The following is a 22,238-nucleotide window of genomic DNA, read 5'->3' as shown; positions in this document are numbered from 1 at the left end:
GGTGGGAATTTGAGTGTTTTGATGGAGTTTAAGAGGAGGAGGAAGATGGAGTTTAGAGAGAGAGGAGAGAGAATCGTGAGGTTGAGAGTGAGAAATGTTTTTTTTTATGCTGTCAAACCTGCTGAATTGGGCCTTATACTGGGGCTGCACGGACGTGCAGGGTTGGCACGGACGTGCAGCTTCGGTCAGAAGCGCTACTAGTTTCTGCCTTCGACAGCACGGACGTGCAGAGTTAGGCTTGGCCGTGCCACTTAAGTTGCACGGACGTGCGGATATTGCACGGACGTGCAGCTCCAGCCAGAATAGTTGACAGTTTCTGTCTTCCAGTGTACGGACGTGTAGACTCCAGCACGGACGTGCCACATAGTTTGCACGGGCGTGCTGATTTGGCACGGACGTGCAGAAACTCAAATTTCAGTACTTCGATTTTCTGCTGCTTCTGCTCTCATATGCACGGACGTGCGGTGTTCTACACGGCCGTGCGGACCTGATGGTGCACGGTTTCCAGCTCTTTTTTTTTATTATTTATTATTATTATTATTATTATTATTATTATTATTATTATTATTATTATTATTATTATTATTATTATTATTATTATTACTACTACTACTACTTCTCTTTTCAATAAATACCTACAACAGATATATAAAAAAAAAGTTAGTAATAATAGAAATAAAACAAATGAAATAATGATAATTGAGAGAGAATGAGGAACTCGAGTTGCCTCCCGGAAGCGCTTCTTTAACGTCACTAGCTTGACGACATTGCGGGATCAAATGTTAGTGAGGAATATCGAACTCATCAAGGTGAACAACTTTTGCCTCTTCATTCACAAAACCGTCAAAGTACGCCTTTAACCTTTGGCCATTTACTTTGAACGGTCCTTGTAAATTTCGATTGCACCATATGGGAACACCTTCTTGACGGTAAAAGGTCCACTCCATCTTGATTTTAGCTTACCCGGAAACAACTTCAACCGGGAATTGAATAGTAGGACCTTGTCACCATCCTTGAACTCTCTTTTGTTGATATGTTTGTCATGCCAAGCCTTGGTCTTTTCCTTGTAGATCCGTGCATTCTCATATGCATCCAATCTTAGCTCTTCCAAGGCATGGAGGTCAAGTAACCTCTTTTCACCGGCACTTTGAAGGTCAAAGTTCAACGTTTTAATAGCCCAATGAGCACGATGCTCAAGTTCTACCGGTAAATGGCATGATTTCCCATATACTAACTTGTAAGGGGTGGTGCCAATGGGAGTCTTGAATGCGGTGCGGTAGGCCCATAGAGCATCATCTAGCTTCGTAGACCAATCCTTTCTAGACCTATCCACCGTCTTCTCTAGGATCACCTTTATCTCCCGATTTGAAATCTCGGCTTGACCACTTGTTTGAGGGTGGTAAGCCAATGACACCTTGTGCCTCACACCGTACTTCCCAAGAAGAGCTTGGAAGGACCGCTTTGCAAAATGCGAACCTCCATCACTAATGACGACACGTGGCACCCCAAACCTCGGAAAAATGACCTTCTTAAAGAGTTTGACCACCACCTTAGCATCATTAGTAGGAGATGCAACCGCTTCTACCCACTTTGACACGTAATCGACGGCCACAAGAATGAATTTATTCCCAAAAGAGGTCGGGAAAGGCCCATAAAATCTATGCCCCATACATCAAAAATCTCCAACTCAAGAATGTTGTTCAATGGCATTTCACTTCTTCTTGAAATATTGCCGGTTCTCTGACACCGGTCACAAGCTTTCACTACACCCCACACATCTTTGAACATGGAAGGCCAATAGAAACCACATTTTAAGATTTTCGCCAAAGTTTTGTTAGCACTCATATGCCCTCCGCATGGTGAGGAGTGACACATTGTGATAACACTTTCAATCTCATCATCCGGGACATACCTTCTAAAAAGGCCATCAACACCTTGTTTAAAGAGCAAGGGGTCGTCCTAAAAGTATTGGCGAACATCATGAAGAAACTTCCTTTTTTGTTGATAGGTGAGGTCGGGAGGAAGAATAGAGCAAGACAAGTAGTTTGCAATGTCCGCAAACCATGGTGCCGGTGCTTGAAGGATAGCAAATAGTCGATCATCCGGAAATTAATCATCAATTGGCAAGTTACCAAGATCAACTACAAAGATAGGCAACCGTGAAAGATGATCGGCCACAACATTTTCGGCACCCTTCTTGTCTCTAATCTCAATATCATAATCTTGCAATAGCAAGACCCACCGTATCAATCTTGGCTTAGGTTCTTTCTTGGACAAGAGGTACTTCAAGGTCGCATGGTCGGTGAAGACTATGACCTTAGAGCCCAACAAGTAGGACCTAAACTTCTCAATTGCATGAAAAATGGCTAGAAACTCCTTTTCCGTGGTTGTGTAATTCCTTTGTGCCTCATCCAATGTTTTGCTAGTATAATAGATAGCATGGATCTTCTTGTCCTTCCTTTGTCCAAGAACGGACCCAACGGCAAAATCCGAAGCATCACACATAAGCTCGAAAGGAAGCTCCCAATTAGGGGGTTGAATAATAGGAGCCGAAATCAAGGCATCCTTCAACCTATCAAATGCTAGCAAACAATCATTAGTAAACACAAAAGGGGCATCTTTTACCAACAATTGAGTGAGCGGCTTTGCAATTTTTGAAAAATCCTTTATGAACCGGCGGTAAAAACCCGCATGTCCAAGAAAGCTCCTTATCCCCTTCACATTTGTAGGGGGTGGGAGGCGCTCAATTACTTCAATCTTGGCACGATCTACCTCAATGCCCCTATTAGAAATCACATGACCAAGAACAATACCCTCCTCTACCATGAAATGACATTTCTCCCAATTCAAAACTAAGTTCACCTCTTGACATCTTTTTAACACTTTAATCAAATTTGAAAGACAAGTGTCAAAAGATGAACCAAAAACAGAAAAGTCATCCGTGAATACTTCAATTGATGATTCAAGCATGTCGGAAAAAATAGACATCATACACCTTTGAAATGTGGAAGGTGCATTGCAAAGTCCAAATGGCATTCTTCGATATGCAAAGGTGCCAAAGGGACATGTGAATGTAGTCTTTTCTTGGTCCTCGGGTAGGATTGGGATTTGAAAGAATCCCGAGTATCCATCCAAGAAGCAATAATGACTATGTGATGCTAGTCTTTCCAATATTTGATCAATGAAGGGGAGTGGGAAATGGTCTTTCCGGGTAGATTTATTCAATTTTCGATAATCAATGCACATCCTCCACCCGGTGACCGACCTCGTAGAAATGGTCTCACCCTTATCATTTTTGATGATGGTCATGCCTCCCTTTTTAGGCACAACTTGAATCGGGCTAACCCACTTACTATCGGAGATAGGGTAGATTATGCCCGCCTCAAGAAGTTTTAAAACTTCTTTTTTCACCACTTCCTTCATATTGGGATTGAGCCTTCTTTGGTGCTCAATCGAGGAAGCATGATCAAAATCAAGTAGAATTTTATGCATGCATATATTGGGACTTATCCCCTTAATGTCATCAATTTTGTACCCAATGACATCTCTATACTCCCTTAAAACAACTAGGAGTTTCTCAAGAGAGGTGTCATCGAGCTTAGCATTGACAATAACGGTATAATTCTCACTATTATCAAGAAAAGCATATTTAAGTAGAGGGGGGAGGGGTTTAAGTTCAACCTTAGGAGGAGGCGTAGTCCTCTCCTCTTTTGCCTCCACGTTAAGCACTTCAAATTTCATCACATCGTGGACCAAAGGTTGGTTGAGTAAGAGATCATACCCCTTTGCTTCTTCACCCTCCTCGACTAAGCTTCCCGTTAAGGTAGCTTGTAAAGGATCTCTTTCATACAATCTTTCTCGGAACTCTTCTAAGTCCCTCTCCAATGTGTCAATTCTATGAACTTCATCAATCAATGGCTTTTTCAAAGTTTGTGAGAATGAAAATGAAATTTTCTCATCTCCCACATTCAAAGTCAATCTTCCTTCTTTCATATCAATCACCACTCCCGCGGTGTTCAAAAATGATCTCCCCAAAATGAGGGGTACTCTTGAATCTTCTTCCATCTCCATTACTACAAAATCACATGGCACAAATACTCTTCCAACTTGAACCGGCACATCTTCAAGAATCCCCAAAGGTAGCCTAACCGTGCGGTCGGCTAGTTGTAAGGACATTCTTGTTGGTTTCAAGTCTCCAACTTTCAAGCTCTTTGCAATAGAATAGGGCATCAAGCTCACACTTGCCCCAAAATCACATAAAGCATCCATAGCTTCCAAATCTCCAATCTTTACCGGTATTGCATAGCTACCAGGGTCACCAAGCTTTTGGGGAAGCTTGTTTTGAATGATTGCACTCACCTCCTTAGGAAGGGAGATGGTTGCACTCTCTTCAAGCCTACTCTTGTTGGATAGAAGATCCTTCAAAAATTTTGCATATGTAGGCATTTGTGACATAGCATGAAGAAAGGGGATGTTCACTTGAAGTCCTCTCATGACTTCAAGAAATTTTGAAAACTTCTCATTCAACTTCTTCTCTACAATTCTAGGAGGAAACGGAATGGGGGGCTTATATACTCTCATAGGGGGCTTTTCTATTCTCTCTTCATCTCCCTCTTCTTTCTTTGTGGCTCCCTCATCACTCTTTTTCTCTTTTCTCTAAACTTCAACTACTTCATTTTCAAAATCATCCTCACTTCTCACCACAACTTCCTCATCTCTCTTTTGTGGCTCCTCTTCACTCATAACCGGGCCCTCATAACCCCTTCCCGATCTCAAAGTGATAGCCTTAGCTTGCTCCTTTGGGTTCACTACCGTTAAGCTTGGAAAGTGACCACTAGGATTGGAGGATGAACTTCCAACTTGTTGTGCAATTTGAGCCAATTGGCTCTCCATTATTTTATTATGTGCTTGGAGTTGTTGGATGTTTGCATTCATATCCGCATTGTTCCTTATTTGTTGAGTCATGAAAGTTTCAAGAACGGACTCAAGGCTAGTCTTTTGAGGAGGTGGAGGAGGAGGAGCGGGTTGGTTATATTGTGATCTTTGGTGGTTTTGATCCCTTTGGTTAGGATGGCGGTGTGGAGCTTGTTGGTTTTGAGAATAAGGTTGGTTGTAGTGGTTTTGAGGTTGGGTTTGATTTTGGTTGTAGTTATTTTGTGGGGGACCTTGGTTGTATTGCTTCCATCCCGTGTTTTGTTGGGGCTTCCAACTTTGATTGTGGGATTGGGAGTATTGTTCATTGCTTTTCCCAATTTCCGCCGCTTGCTCTTGGTTTGTTGAGTTGCAATAAGAGGACAAGGGATCATTTCCTCCACAAGTCTCACAAGACATGACTTGTGAGGAAGAGCTTGAGGGTGTGAGGGTGGCTTGATCTAACTTGTGAGCTAGCATATCAAACTTTGATGCAGTAAGATCTATTGCACTAAGATCATGAATTCCGCCCTTCTTTGTTTGAGGTTGCCTTCGATCACCTCCATATGCATAATGTTTGGCCACTTCTTCAATCATCTTATATGCATCATCCACCGATAGCTTTTTGAGGCTACCACCGGCCCCGGAATCAAGGTTGGCCCTTGAAATAGGAGTAAGACCGTCATAGAAGCTTTGTACAAGGATCCATGATGTAAAACCATGGTGAGGGCATTTCCTTGTGTAATCTTTGAAACGCTCCCAAGCTTCACTCAATGTTTCATCAATGTCTTGATTGAAATTAGTGATCTTTCTTCTTAATTCGACGGTCTTTTCCAGAGGACAATACTTTCCAAGAAAGGCTCTAGTGACTTCGTCCCACGTGCTCAATGATCCCTCTTCAACCGTTCTCAACCAATGTTTTGCTTTATCACGGAGGGAGAATTGAAACATGTGCAAACGGATGAACTCTTCCGAAATGTTGTTTTGCTTGATGGTTGTACACAACTCAAGAAAGTTGTCCAAATGAGAAAAAGGACACTCATGAGGACTACCTCCGAATTGATCGCTTTGAATCATACGGATGAGTTGAGGTGAAAGTTCAAAGTTGTTTGCATTCGTGGTGGGAAGACGTATGCCACTCCGAAGTTGGAATGCGTTGGGGTGGTCATAGTCTCTTAACAATGGTTGAGGAGGATTCTCTCCCATGTTATCTTCTTCGTTACCTCCAAAAACCTCTTCCGGATCGGAATCCGAATATACAATGGAAAACTCGGGTGTGCCTTGCAAGAGTCTCCTCACGTTTCTCAAAGTCCTATTTAGCTCTGGATCAACGGGAATAAGCGGTGATTGCTTACTCTTTCGTGTCATGCAAAGTCAAACAAAGCTAAGAAGAACGTTAGCAATGACTATCACAAGTTAAGCACACATAAACAAAAATTAAGGTAAGAAAACTACTATACATATACACACATCTAATCTCATTCAACAATAATACATTCAATGTGACTTTGCCTCCCCGGCAACGGCGCCAAAATTTGATAGGCCGTCGTCGAGCCTACCAAAGATAATAATTCCTATCTTGGTCTCACTAACAATAGTAAGGGTAAGAAAGGGTCGAACCCAAGAGAGGCGTTGAATCAACCACCGAGTACTATCGTTTAAATAAGCTAAATGAATTCTAAATTGGGTTGGTTTTGAGTAACTTCTTCTAATTCAATTCAACTAAAGCTAAGAGGAGATTAACAATATTAAGAGGAATCTAGGGCTTGGGTTACACCACTCAATTTCATCACAAATCACAATTAGCATGCAACAATCAAGGTAAATTAATGGGATAAATTAGGGGAAGTCATCTAAAGCACCCAACTACTCTCTCAAGCTAGAGGGATTACTTGAATCATGAATACAACCTACTCTCGTGGTCACATAGCATAAAACAAGTGTTAAAGCATAATCACGATGACATAAACATTCCCTTGACCGGTAATCCCTATTCTCATGGCATTTCGGGTCAATCAAGCATAAGGGAGCTAACTCAAGTTCATCTCTCAATCCTTCGTTGAGAAAGCTTGGATAAATAGTTCTAGCAATGGCCATATACAAGAACTAAGCAATTAAACCACTTAAGCTCAACTAATTAACACCCCACAACAACCAAATTAGCACATGCAACAAGTAATTAGTGACTACATTGAGGGTTTTACCCAAACCCTAGAATTTAGACTACTCACAATCCATGGAGGTTAAAGCAATTAGAGGTTTCGAGTAATTCATGAACAAGTTCAAACTAAGGATTAAGCTAATTAACAATCTAAGCATGCAAGAATTAAGCAAGTAATCAACAACAAAGTAAAAAGAAGTAGAAAAGATGAGTAAGAAATGGTTACTATGAAGCTTCAAAGTGAGCAACAATGGTGAATTTTGTCTTCTACAATGATTGAATTTGAATGTTTCCAAGCTAATAATTGAGAACTAACTAATGATTTGAGAATTTAATGTTCTAAGATTACAAACTAAGAGAAAAGCTCTAAAAAACTGCATATATCCGTACAAATGAGCTCAAAGGGGGTATTTATAAGACCCCCAAATAAAAAGGACGGAGAAAACAAGAATCGGGCTTGACTGCAGATCCGCACGGACGTGCCAGATTCGGCACGGACGTGCAAGCATAAGCACGGTCGTGCCAGATTCGGCACGGACGTGCAGAGGGGGCAGAATTGAGGCAGAACGTACTGCTAAGAATCGAGCAGCTCCGCACGGACGTGCAGATATTCGCACAGACGTGCAGCTACATCTGCACGGACGTGCTTAATTTGGCACGTCCGTGCAAGCCTTGGCAGAATGTTTTAAGTTTCTGGAGCACTCCTGCACGGACGTGCAAGGTCTGGCACGGCCGTGCAGCCTCTTCTGCACGGACGTGCAAGGTCTGGCACGGCCGTACAGGGTCTTCTAAGCCCTTGTTTCCATCTTTTCTTTTATAGTGCTCCTTTCCTTGGCTTCTTTCAACCATCTTCTTGCTTCTAACCTCGGCTTTGTATCTATGGGCTCCATTTGGTCGTTCTTTTGAACCTAGAATCTCAACAAAAACACCAACAACCCGTGAAGCATAGGATACACAAAAATTGCATAATAATAGAGTAAAAATGAACCAAAACACAAATTTAATCAAGTAAACTAGGTTCAAAAACACCCTAAAATCATATCAAATAGCAAGTTATCAACTGCGAAGGCCGGCTGCTTCATTGCCCGGCTCCCTTAGAGGCCCGAGCTCAGCCTTGAGGTCCGATACAGACTTCTCCAGCTCTGAGATTCTCTTTTGGGCCGCCTCCAAGTCCTTCTTGACCTGCAAATTGGCAGACGCCTGATAATACAGTATGTTAGTGGTCATAATCTCGTTTTGTGCAATCTGGAACATATCTTTGTCATAATCAGAGGCGGCCTGGGCCTTCGCAGTCTTTACCTCTTTGGCCTTTTCGGTCAGGGGCTTGCGGAGACAAAAAACAATCGTCAAAAATAGGCGCTATGCAATTATTTAAACAAACAAAAGAAAAAATTACTAAGTATACCTCGGCCAGGAGAGCCAGGATGGCTTGAAGGTTAAGGGTGCCGACTCCCTTAACAGACTTCCTGTCCTCGACAGGGATAGCCTTCAGCATGGACCTAGCCATCTGAACCAGATCCGGCCTTTGAGGGACATCTACACAATCAATACCCTGTAAGTACTTGGTGTAAATTCGTCCAATAGAGCGACTGCTCTCAGAGGTGTTAGGCGACTGCCGATTGAATTTGACCCTCAAAGGGTAAGAGAAAGGACACAGGTCCTTGATACCTTCAGTAGCCGTCTCCTTCTCCTTCTCCTTCCCCTGCCGACTGCCGGCAGGGACGACTGGAGATTTTGGGGGTGCATTGCCTCCTGGCTTTGAGGCCACATGCTTCCTGGCTCTCCCAGGAGTTGTCACATCACCAGCCGTCTGTTTCCTAACCTTAGGATCCGGCTCGGAGGAGGAAAAAGGCTTTGCTGAAGTGTCCTGCAAAATAATCATAATAAGTAAAAACAGGCGACAGAAAAGCTAAATGAAGTTCAGTTGAAAGTTCACCTTTGACGCCTGCACAACAGGCGATTCTTCAGCAGGTCGCTTGCCAAGGATGGCCGAGCGGTACTGAGCAGCAGCTTTTTTAGAGGCCGAGAGCTTCTCCATGGCTTTGTCTGCAAAAGATGAATCAAAGAGTTAGTTTTACTCAAAATAAATCAAGTTTCACAAGACATTTAAATAGGCGGTCAGCTACCTCTCGGCATCTCTTCACTTAGGCCACAAGCGGCAAGATATGTCCCATCATATAACCACTTATAATTGGGAACATAGTTTTGAGGAATGAACTCCCTCACCCCAGTCTCGGGGTTCGCCTGTATGTCTACTTTGAAGAGCCCTCTGTCAAGGATCTCCTCTTTGGATTTACGGGGAATAGGCGGCAACTCAGAGCCACCTGTTAGAAAAGGTGGGTTCCTGTTCCACCTGTTAAATTTTTTGTTTCTAACTGTGTCAGGGCTGGAGATGATGTAGAAAGTGTTCCTTCAATCTTTCCACTTGTTCTCCTTCCCCACAGTCATCATATAGCCCTTGTGGCTATACAATTGATACCAGCCGGTCCTGCTTGTTTTTGGGGTCTGGGTGAGGTAATGCATATGAGCGAATGCTTTAAAGCTTGGCTCTACCTCATGCATTTCATAGTCGGCAACATAGCCCAAAATGTTGAACCAAGAGTTAGGGGCTAGTTGCCAGATACCTAGCTGGTATCCATCCAAAATCGTTTACAGCCGGATGTAGAGGACATCTCAGGCCAGCCTTAATTGCCACCTCAAAGCAGCCAAAACAGGCGTCCCCGTAGCCGGACTGCTCGGGCCAGACTACCGTGTCCTCGACATTCGGCGTGCAAATGACATATCCATGTCCCATGACATGGTTAGCTCTTAAGTTTTCAATTTTTTCAGCCATCATTTTTCACCTACCTTTGGGGACATGATGATAGTAGGCGGTGTATTGCTCTCGGTTGGTAGCAGACGGTTCCGCGCAATTTGGTCCCAAGTCTACTAATAGGGACTCTCGGGCACTCCCTAGCCGAGAGTGCCTCTCTTCAGATTCATCCGAAAATTTACTTGAAGTGCTTAGCTTAGAAAAGCTATCTGAGCTCTCGGATGAAGGGTCCGCCTGCCTGGCCAGATCAACAAAGGGTGGCATTACATTTTCAACTTCTTCCCCTGATTCGTCTAAAATAGAATCACTAGGGGTACTTGGGGCACCAGGCGGCACGTCACACACCTCGCTAACAGGCGCATGAAAGAAAGAGTCGTCTGAATTTGTCACCCTTGTTGTTCTCTTAGTTCTGGCCATGGTGTCCTGCATAGACACATAGATAGTCGGACTTAGGGCAGTTCGCAAAGTGCGATCCAACAAGGGGCAGTCGGCACTCCTAGTTATAGATTCAGCCGTCCCCGGTGACCGGCTGATCACTAACCTAGGCTGTGTCGTGTGCTTTTGGGAAACCATTTTCAAAAGAAAAAACAAAGTACGAAAAAATAAAAAGAAACAGACGGCTACCTTTAGTTAATGAAGATTGAAGTACTTGAAAGTCTACGACGACTGTAAGAGTAGGCGGTCTGTAAAACAGGCGGTCTGGTGCAGTTGGAAGTTCTTTCTAAGACAAAGAAAAGCTCTCTAGAAATTTTTGGAAACGTCCGAACAAATGATTTGGACATCCCCTATTTATAGGGGGGTGAATTCCAACAGACAGTGAAAAAAAAACAGTAAAAACCGTTAGCCAATCATGGCGTGACACCTGTCACATGTGCCATGTGGCATGCCACATCACCCCTTTGAGGGGCAAATGATTAGGGATTTTCCCCGCCACGTGGACCACTCAAGTCCTGCCACGTGTCGGACACGTGGACCAACCTTAGTCCGCCACGTGTCACATCGAGGTCCAAAGTGGACCAATCAGGCCACGACACGTGGCAGACAGATAGTCCATCAGGAAAATGGCCTCCTATGGCCTAGGCAAAGCCTAGTCAGCCCTAGGTTTACTAAAACCTAGTATTGGGCACGTTTTTCAACACCCTATAAAAGGGAGATGTTTCCCTCTGAGGAACATTCATTCAGAAACATTTAATTCACATTAACTCACAATCAGAGAAATTCAGACACATGACACCTCGAACTGAGCAATCTCACATTGCAGATACTCTCTTGCAATCTAAGAGAGACCTTTTACTTTCCGCACTTTACTCCTCATACACGTTCTAACTTGATCGTCGGAGGCGGAACTCCCACTCACCGAAGTCTCCGTTGTTTTGCAGGTACAGGCGTCCAGAGGTCAGTCTTGGAATTGTAACTCTCCCGCAGGACATCAAAAATCCCCAAAACAATAATAGTTATAGATCATTCAATAATTCATTAACTTTTAATCAATTTTAAAGTTACTTTTAGCCAATTTCTATCTACTTGTATGAAAAACCACTCAAAATTAAAAGAAAATACTAAAACTTAAAGGAAACTACTCCAAATTAATGATAGTAAAGATAAAAAAATTACTAATCGCTTAACTTCAAACAAATTATACATTATTTAATTGACTTTTAATTATTTTATATCAACTTTTATCTAATTTCTTTTAACTATTATCAACAATTACTCAAAAATTAACTAAAATCACTTAAAATTAGTCGCAATAGAACCAAAATTACTCAAATTGGTAAAAATAAACAAATCTAAATTTTTACCAATATTCGTAAAAAGAATCTGATCTAAATTTATACTAAAATTCATAAAATAAAATAAAATAAAATAATATGAAAAAAACCTTCGATTTAAATTCTAACCAATTTTAAACTAAATTACAACAAATTTAACCAGAAATTAAAAGTAAATCAAACAAAATTAGAACAAAACAAACAAAATTCCAAAAATACCTAAATATCAAGCAATTGAACTTCAAAACACATAAATTGAACTTCGAACTACTCCGATTTAACTTCTTTTACTTCAAATTCAACACATTCAAACAAAAAACACAAAAATAAGTAAGAAATTGCAACAAAATTAAACGAAAGAGTATGAACTTCAAAGTTTCGAAGTAATACCTAATATTCGCCAATTTTTGCCAATTTTTGACAACTTTTGTTCCGAAACTGAAGAAATGTAGATAATAGAACTTGAATTATGCTTATATAGCGCAATTATGCAGTTGAAATTGGCGGTTATGCCGGTTTTTCGAAGATTTTGAACGGTTTTTCGAAGGTTTTTGAGCAGTTTTGAAGAGAGAGAAAATACCGAAGAAAGAAAATGGCGGAGGAGAGAGAGAGAAGAGAGAGAAAATGGCGCATGAATGTTCGTGCCTCATTTAATTTGTCTGAATAAATCAAGGCCGTTAGATGACGCGCGTTTTGTGTTTGATCTGACGGTCCAGATTAGTTTTTAGTTCCTATTATTCAGCTAGTTCTCACGGTAATTCGGTTATATATATATATATATATATATAGAGGGTCGAGATTCAGTGAGAATAGGTCCTTATGTGAGAACACTACTAATACATGAGAACAAATCTAGGCCTTAGGATCAAACGTCATTAACGACTCACATCAAACGCGCCTCTATAATGGCAAAATAGTAATAAAACCAAACTTTTCCCCCTTTATAGAAAACTACTTACTGGTCCTTAGAAGAACTTAGGCGGAAGAACTTATGAGCTCCAATCACAATTTCAATGAGATTCAAAGATTTTTAGCACAAATCCGTTCAATTTATGTCAGATTTCAGCAACAACAAGAAACAAGGTTCATTAAACAATAAACAAGTGATGTTCTTAATTTTGGCTAGTAATTTTCAAATTTCATGCTCTTTATTTTCAGATTTTCGTTAAAATTTTCAAATTGAGTGATCTTAATTTAGTAAATTTTTGAATTTGATGTTCTAACATTCGATTTTAGTTTTCTGAAATTTCGAATATGAATGCTCTTAATTTTGGTTATTCGAGTTTGATTTTCTAATTTTTGCTTGATTTTTTACTTTGAGTGTTCTCAATTTAGGGTTTTCGTTAACATTTTCATATTGCGTGTTAATTTTTGTTAATTTTCGTTAAATTTCATATTGAATGTTCTTGTTTTGGTAATTTTTTGTCAAGTCATTCGAAAATTAGTGTTATAAATTTGATAATTTCAATCAAAGATATGTAAAATGAGCAAACCTAAATATGCAAAGTAATATAGTAAAAATAAAATGAGCAAACAGAATTAAATTGAGCAAATAAATAGCATAATGAATGTGTGTATATATTGTTCTATTTTCATTCCACTTTCTTTTTTCTGATTTTTTGTGGATTCTATTTTTTCAAACTTGATGTTATAAATTGATAATTTTAATCAAAGCTATGCAAACTATTTTAGTGTAAACTGGTATATTTAGGTTAAATTTATTGGAATTGATTACTTGGACTAAATGAGCAACAATTTCTCTGCTCATTTATCAAATAAGCAACAGTTTTTTTGCTCGTTTGTCAAATGAGCAAACAATTCTTTGTTCATTTATTAAATAAGCAAACAATTCTTTGTTCATTTATTAAATGAGCAAACAATTCTTTATTCATTTATTAAATGAGCAAACATTCTTTGTTCATTTATCAAATGAGCAACATTTCTTATCTATTGTAAATGTTCCTCCAAGTTTAGATTTCATCTTGGACTACAGCTCTGTTACTTTGCTATCTCAGTATTTAGTATCACTAAAGGCCTCCTTCAGTTTTCTTTCCAAAATAGTGTATAACAAACTTTTTCTTGTATGAGCAGTTTAAGTTTGGTGAACAGTCTTGCTATTCTTTAATTTTTAGCATCCTCAATTTATATTCATCTCTAATTCTCTGGTTTGTAACTTTTGGGTGCTTTGAGCCTTATCATTTATGTTCTCTTTGTATTCAGGCTAAATTAGGGGAATATTCAATAAGTAGACAAACCAGCAGTGTACTTTGTGGATGCACTGTAGACCCTTTATGATTTCTATAGTCAGAAGGTACGTTGGTTGTATTTTATAACTTCGTGTTGGGGTTGTTTGAATGTACTACTTGCTCATGTACTTGATGTGATTCTAATTTGCAATTTTCTTAAAGGCAGGCACTATGGATACATTTATTGCGTCATTATTGTAAAAAATAAGGATTGTTAGTTTCTTTGTGATCACTTCAATTTTGGTTGAATGCCTGCATGTTATATTGGCCACTGGTTTCCTTTTTAGGTGGGTTGAACATAATCTCTGTAATTCCTATATCTCAAGGTGGTATGCTTCATTAAAAATTTGAGATTTTTCTTTTGACTTATTTTTCTCAAAAAACTAACCTACTAGCTCAATTGGTAAAGCATTGTGTAGATGCACAAAGAAAGTGGGTTCGAATCCCACATAGTTTATTAATGTATATGAGAAAAACTTTTGAAATTTGAGGAAACATATATCTAAACGTTTTTTTCCATCTGAGTCCAAAATGAGAAAACAATCTTTTGCTCATGTATCAAATGAGCAACAATTCTTTACACATTTATCAAATAGGTAAACAATTCATTGCTCATTTATAAATGAGCAAATTATTCTGATCTTTGCTCATTTAATAATCAAATGAGCAAACAATTCCTTGCTCGAGCAACTATTCTTTGTAACATTTATCAAATGAGCAAATAATTCTTATGTTTATATTTATTTATCAAATGAGAAAACAATTCTTTGCTCATGTATTAAATGAGCAACAATTCTTTACTTATTTATCAAATGAGCAAACAATTTTTTACTCATTTATCAAATAAGCAAACAATTTTTGTGTTTATTTATCAAATGAGAAAACAATTATTTGCTCTTGTATTAAATGAGCAACAATTCTTTACTCATTTATCAAATGAACAAACAATTTTTTATTCAAATATCAAATGAGCAAATAATTAATTACTCATTTGTAAAATAAGCAAATATTTCTTTGATCATTTGGCAAATGAGCAATCAATTTTTTTTTTGCTCATTTAACAAATGAGCAAATAGATAGTTGCTCATTTGTGAAATGAGCAAGTACTTAGTCGCTAATTTAACAAATGAGCAAAAAAGTTTACTTAGCGCTAAACGCAACCTGAGTTTACTTAGCGCAGCGTATATATTTAGCTTAGAAGGGTATTTAGGGTATTTAGGAGAGGTGTATAGTAGTAAGTAGAGGTTGTGTTTAGCAATCATGAAACTTAGTTGCTCATTTGTTAAATGAGCAAATAGTTAGTTGTTTATTTGTCAAATAAGCAAACATTTCTTTAATCATTTATTAATCAGCAAGCATTTCTTTGCTCATTTGACAAATAAGCAAACTAATTGCTCATTTCACAAATGAGCAAATAATTAGTTACTCATTTGTCAAATAAGCAAACATTTCTTTGATCATTTGGCAAATGAGCAACCAATTTTTTGCTCATTTGACAAATGAGCAAAAACTTAGTTGCTTATTAGTCAAATGAGCAAACATTTCTTTAATCATTCATTAAATCAGCAAGCATTTGTTAGCTCATTTGTGAAATGAACAATCAATTCTTTGCTCACTTGACAAATGAGCAAATATTTCTTTACTCATTTGTCTAATGAACAAATATTTCAAATAAACTAACGCTACGTATAATTATAAATGACAAAGTATTTCAAGTAAAAACTACAAAAATATCCAATTTCAATTCAAATATAACCACCACAAAAGTCACCATAATTAAAAGGGTAGGCTCTTGCTAAATTAACTATTTACATCATTCAAAGATTAACAAAGATCCAATTTCGATTCAAACTAAGTTTCTAATTTCAAGTCAAATCAACACTACTAAACTGCTTACAGGTTGATAAAATCATTCTTTCCCTACTTCCCTAAACCTAGAAAGCCAAATCAACACTACCAAGTATCTAAATCAACACTACCAAGTAAAATATTGAGGTTTCACTAACAAGTAGCTTTCTTTAGCCTTTTCTTCTTTACTCCTTTAGCCTTTTCTTATTCAGCCTTAACAGAAACTTTCTTATGCTTTTTCTTCTTATGAGGAATTTCTTTAATGGACTACATTGTGTTTACTTCACTTAAAATTATTGATAGGGTGTACTTCACACGAAGTTTTTGTATGGTTATCACCTGTAGGATATAAAATTGAAAAATTAAAGCAACAAGAAAATTTAACAAATGAGCAATCAATTTTTTGCTCATTTAGCAAATGAGCAAATAGTTAGTTGCTCATTTGTAAAATGAGCAAGTACTAAGTTACCTATTTAACAAATGAGCAAAAACTTAGTTGCTCATTTGTCAAATGAGCAAATAGTTAGTTGCTCATTTGTCAAATAAACATTTCTAGGTTTATGATCCCCTTGTCATATTTGAAAAATGAGCAAATAATAAACCTATTTAAGTGAGCAAAACAATAAACCTATTCAAATGAACAAAAAGGTCATTTTATTGTGTATACTATAGATGAAAAACGGTTTATGATCCCCTTGTCATATCTGAAGAGCGAGGTGTTTAGAGAGCTGTTTCGGATGGCAGAAGAAGAGTTTGGGAGAGTGTATATCAACTAGAAGCACCTGCAGAAATTACTTATTTTAGAAAGCTCTTGACAACAAAGCATTTGTTCTAAGGAAGGGAGAATTAAAGCTTTATCATGGTCAGCCACTTGCTGATGTTGAGGCTGCTCTAAGGTCATTGGTGAAATGAGCATCAACAATATGTGCGACTGTCACCTATTGTTCACAGGAATGATACATTGGTTGCATCAGAATCAGCATCTAGTATGGTTTTGCATTGACCAATTTGCTGTGGATACCCTTGCATACGTCTTAAAACAACTCTTTTAAGCTTCCCTAACTTCCTCCTATTTCTTAGAGGATGTAATATTCATTTTTCTAAGACTAATGAATCCATGCCTACAATGTCTTTACCATACAAAACATCTATTTTGTAGGTTTAAAAGATGCGGAAAAAAAAAGGGAAATTTTCAATGCTGTTAATATTTCAGAATGAATTGTACACAACAGATAGGTTCAGCTAATATGATGAAATTTTATGTGATATTAATTGTGTTATGTGTCACAAGCAGCTTCAAAAAGTGCAGCACTCGTTCTTTGAGCGTGGTTTCTCTTTGGAAGTTTGGGGGTAACAATTTGAGGCTGCTGCAGTATAAAGAAGCGGCTAAGATTTTGAATCTGAACTTGAGAGCAGCTGAAAAGAGCAGGAAGGCTAGTGACAAAGATAAGCTGTATGTAATGTGCTTCACTGAAACTATCTATAAGCTCTGATTGCATAGGAAGGATACTATTTTAGGAAGTTTTTCATTTAAGGTACATTATGAACAAAAGTTCAAACAACAATACAATATGCAAATCATGGTCACTACCACAGGTACCTATTAAGATTTTTACATTATCACGGATTCCTGGCAATGTTCTAATTAACATGCATACAGAATTACAGATTATATACTTGCTAGAATGTCTTTTTCACAATTTGATTCATGGCCATAGACTTAGGAGAGTTAGAACTAATACTTTATAGATTCCTTTCCGCCACACATTGCCTTTGCAATGACTGCAAGTACAACTCTTAGGTGCATTTTGCATCCTACAGACTACTAAGATCACATCCCGCTGATTCTTTTTGTAACTTCCACCTAAGCATTACACACCACGCCTCACTTGAATAAAGACATTTAAATTGATTATACAATCAATTAGTAAAGGACATGCTATATAAAGGAGAGCAAAAAAGCTCCACCACATGGCAATACGAAGGACAAACATCTACCCGAAGGCAGAAATGCAGCTACACCAACCTGTATAATTCATGGGAAGAAGCTCACTACCTTTCTTTCTTATAAATTCAAACTAAAAAAATGAGCAAACTAAAAAAAATGAGCAAACTAAATTCAAATGAACAAAGTGAAATAAAATTAGCAAACTTTAATAGATTGAGCAAACCAAACTAAAATAAATTGATACTTACATTCTTCGTTCATAGGTAACAGCTGGAAATTTTGGTTCATCGTTTGGAGCTTTGGTTGAATCCATTTGCAATTCGCGATTTCAAGGGTATCAGCAAAAAATTCGCAAAAACCAAATTTAATGAATAACGTAATTTTGTATGAAATTTTAGCAACATTACATCTAAATTAAACAACATCAGACTAAATAACTCTATATAATATGAATATTCAGCAAAATATAATCTGAAAATTCAACCACAAAGACAAAATTCAGATTATAAGCAAAATCGTAAATCAAAAAATTTCACAAAAAAAATACAAAATCGAAATTTACAAAAATGAGTGAAACCTGAGAAATTTTCACAAAAAATTTACAAAATCGAAATTGACGAACTTACTAATTGAATGATGAATCGTTTTGATTTGATCTTCCTCTTGGTTGAAATTTTAGAGAGATAACGAGTGAAATGTGAGAAATTTTCACAGTTGTATGGGAAAGAAGAAGAAAAAAGAGGTGTATTTTTGTGGAATTTACAAAAATGTCACTACTAATACTGTTTTTTATACATTGGATCAATTTTGATCAATGGTCTAGATTTGTTCTCACATGATCTCATATGACTCATAAAAGAACCTTCCACAGAACCTAATTTTATATAAGAATAAATCTGGATCGTGTGATCAGAAAGATCTGACCGTCTAAAATAAATAGGTTAGTAATGGCGCTTTTGTAATTTCAACTGCACAATTACCCCTCTCTTTATCCTCCTTCACTCATAATACGTAGAAAATTATTTTCTCTCTCCAGCCTTGTTACATGTCTCTCTCTTCTCATAATTCTTGCTGCAAATTCTTTCAATCAACGCAAGTTCATGAAATTCTTCAAGAAATTAAGGTTTGTCATTCAACTTTAATAATTTTTATTCTTACTTTTATTAAATTTATGTGTTCGGTTTTGATAATTTAAATTTAGTTTCTTTGTATTATGTTCGATTTTTTTTTCTCCCGTTAATTTCGAACAGATCTTTCTAAAATTTCTCAATTTTTAATTTTTTTCTCTTAAAAATCAAACAATTGATCCTTTTTTTTGTTTTTATTTATTTTTTCTTCAGTTGTTATAAAATTGCTCGATTTTTTTAGTTTGTTTTTTTTAAAAAAATTATTAGTTTAAATTGATCGATTATTTGCTTTTTATTTTCGTTAGTCATCATATTGATCTTTTTTTTCGTCAGTTATCAAATTGATCGATTGTTTTTGATCGAAATTCCTGTTCGATTGTATCAAATTTTTGCGATTTTTTTTTTAATGTTTCTGTGCGAATTTTTTTCGATTCCTTTTAAAAAAAAATTCATTTTATTTTCTTTTTTTAATTTTTTTTTTTAAATATTGATAATTTCCTCATATATTACTTATTGCTCAATGATTTATTATTAATGGGATTTCCGCTTGTCTAGCCGTCTAGGAGTTCAAGTTGGAACTAAATTTTGCAATTAAATGTTACTAAACTCTGAAAATTGATGCTACAGTGTAATATATTACAAGATAGGACCAAACATTGAGTTTTATAAGGAGGGAAAATGATGTAAGAATAACAAATTTAGGTATGGCCCGTATGGTTAAAAGAAATTTGTGTTCCTTCTTAGAAAATCCCATCAAATAAGGGCTGAAACCAAAACTAATTTAGCTGTTTCTAGCTACGCTCATCATGTGTGTTTGGAGGACCTAGGGGAGGGGTGTTTGAAGGTTAATTACGCTTTTGGCTTGTCACTGTTGGTTAGTAATAGGCTGTTGCTGGGAGGTTAGCTGTTAATTCTTATGTAAGGTAATAAGTGATTGCTTCTAGTTTGGTGTACTCTTGTTCAGTTGCCTAGTATGAGTTGGGTTAAATATTTGTTTAAAAAAAAAACAAGAAGAAGAAGAAGAATACAGGATGATTCCTAAGTATGAAAGATCATTAATCTTAATTATGATTTTCTAATTTACATACCACCTTATTCATTAACAAGAGAATTAAAAGTATTTTGAACATTACAATCTATAACTATACACTAAAGGCGAATAGAAAATAACATGTGTCAATTTCTGGTTAAATATTTTCCAGCTATTTTTTTTTTTTTTTTTTTTTTTTTTGCAAACCATCTTAAATAATTTACTTTAATAATTTCCTTCCTAATATTTAAACTAAATATCATTCTAAATCTTCCATATCTTTTATACGAAGTATTCAAAAAAAAAAAAAATCAATGCATTGATATCTTTTCCACCCAAAATCAATAATTTCAATGTATAATTTATGTAACTACATATAGAAAATTAAGTATGTAGTAGATATTATTATTATTAAAAAAAAATAGGAAAAATACACTTTAATAATCCTAACTATGGGAGATTTACTTCTAATAATCCCAACTAAGGTTTATTTTTTAATAATCCCAACCATGGGGTTAGTTTGCCTCCAATGGTCCCAATGGACTTGCTGAAAGAGTTTTTTATCTTTTTTTTTTTAGTTTTAATTGCCACGTGTTGACACGTGAATGGTCCAAAATTAAAAAGGGAAATTCTACATGGTGGATTCATGAATTCAGCTTTTCTACGTGAAAGACAAACTTTTTTCCAACTCTCTTAAGTGGCACCAAGGTTTAGAAAAATTAACCATAGTGCATTTTTTTAGGTTTATGGCTAACTTTTTAGTTAAAATGGTTAACCTTTGATTGTTTTTATTAAAAAAAAATTTAAATTATATTTTAAAATAATAAAATTAAAAGAAAATAAAAAAAGTAAAAAAAAAAACAAAAAAATTTCCAAAGATTCCAAGCCACCCCACAAACCCTAACCTTGCCGGAATCCGGCCAACCACCAACTCCCGACCGCCGAAACCACCTCTCAGCCAACTCCCGACCACCAAAACCACCTCCCAGCTAACTCCCGACCACCGAAACCACCTCCCAGCCAACTCCCGATCTCCAAGTGAAACAACCACCTACGACTCACCTTCGCCCTCTAGCCAACCATCCCAAAACTCACCACAACCAACACCATCTTCTCTAACGATGAAACCCCACTAATTCAAACAACCATAATGCATGCCCCAAATCGAACCATCCCACCGAAAGCATGTACCACCACCCAAAACCTCACCAATTTCACCTAATCAAAATTGGCTCAGCAAATCAAAATCTTCATCGTTGTTCATCTGTGTCATCAGATTTGAGTTCGCAAGTGGGCGGCCGTGCATCTGGGTTTGTGGGAGTCGATTTTCGAGTTAGGTGGTGGTGGTTTCGAGTTAGGCGGTAAGAATGGTGGCGATCTCAAAGTTTGTGGGAGTGGGTTTTCATGGGTGATGGCGGCGGTTTAAGGAGGTTATTGGTGGTGTTGGTTTCGTTGCTTGCCAGTGGTGGTTTCACAACTTGTCGGTGGTGGTCGGGAGTTGGTGGCTGGCCGGATTCTGGCAAGGTTAGGGTTTGTGGGGTGGCTGGGAATTTTTGGGATTTTTTTTTTTTTTTTACGTTTTTTTTTAATTTTATTATTGTAAAATATAATTTAAATAATTTTTTAATAAAAAAAAATCAAAGGTTAACCATTTTAACTAAAAAAAGTTGTCCATAAACCTAAAAAAAGGCACTATGGTTAATTTTCCTAAACCTTGGTGCCACTTAAAAGAGTTGGAAAAAAGTTCGTCTTCCATGTAGAAAAGCTGATTTTATGAGGCCACCATGTAGAAATTCCCAATTAAATTTTTTAAAAAAAAAACATATAAAAAAAGTCCAGCCACCTTTCCCCACCCACTACCCTCGCCGGAACCCTAACCCCACCCCTAATCTCGCCGGGAACTGACCGGCTAACCCACCTTAATCGCCGAAACGACCGACCGTCCTCTACCACCCATCTATAACTATATACTAAAGGCGAATAGAAAATGACATGTGTCAATTTCTGGTTAAAAATTTTCCCGCTAATTTTTTTTTTTTTTTTTTTTTTTTTTTTGCAAACCATCTTAAATAATCTACTTTAATATTTTCCTTTCTAATATTTAAATTAAATATCATTCCAAATCTTCCATATCTTTTATACGAAGTATTCAAAAAAAAAAAATCAATGTAATGATATCTTTTCCACCCAAAATCAATAATTTCAATGTATAATTTATACAGCTACATATAGAAAATTAAGTATGTAGTAATTATTATTATAAAAAAATAGGAAAAATACACTTAAATAATATAAACTATGGGAGATTTAAGTCTAATAATCCCAACTATGGGGTTAGTTTGCCTCCAATGGTTCCAATGACCGGTGACCTGAAAGAGTTTTT

General features: G+C 37.1%; 1 protein-coding gene and 1 long non-coding RNA gene across 2 annotated transcripts in view; one reads left to right on the top strand and one right to left on the bottom strand.

The window, feature by feature from the left end:
• Positions 1–17,347: 17,347 nt before the first annotated feature.
• LOC110685152 lies at positions 17,348–18,461 on the bottom strand. The gene is made up of 3 exons (XR_002503920.1): positions 18,325–18,461; positions 17,947–17,995; positions 17,348–17,776 (listed from the first exon to the last, which is right to left on the bottom strand). It is a non-coding gene; the product is annotated as an uncharacterized LOC110685152 (long non-coding RNA).
• A 230-nt stretch (positions 18,462–18,691) lies between these two features.
• Positions 18,692–22,238, top strand: part of LOC110685198 (putative ubiquitin-conjugating enzyme E2 38) — a 63,336-nt gene continuing 59,789 nt past the window's right edge. Inside the window, exon 1 of the mRNA XM_021861681.1 lies at positions 18,692–18,821. The gene's annotated coding sequence lies outside the window, so the exon portion shown is untranslated. The remainder of the gene's footprint in view (positions 18,822–22,238) is intronic.

Source organism: Chenopodium quinoa, unplaced genomic scaffold (assembly GCF_001683475.1).
Source record: "Chenopodium quinoa cultivar QQ74 unplaced genomic scaffold, ASM168347v1, whole genome shotgun sequence".
Lineage (NCBI taxonomy): Eukaryota > Viridiplantae > Streptophyta > Magnoliopsida > Caryophyllales > Amaranthaceae > Chenopodium > Chenopodium quinoa.
The sequence above is the reverse complement of the archived record's forward strand: the minus strand, read 5'-3'. Positions and strand labels throughout refer to the sequence as shown.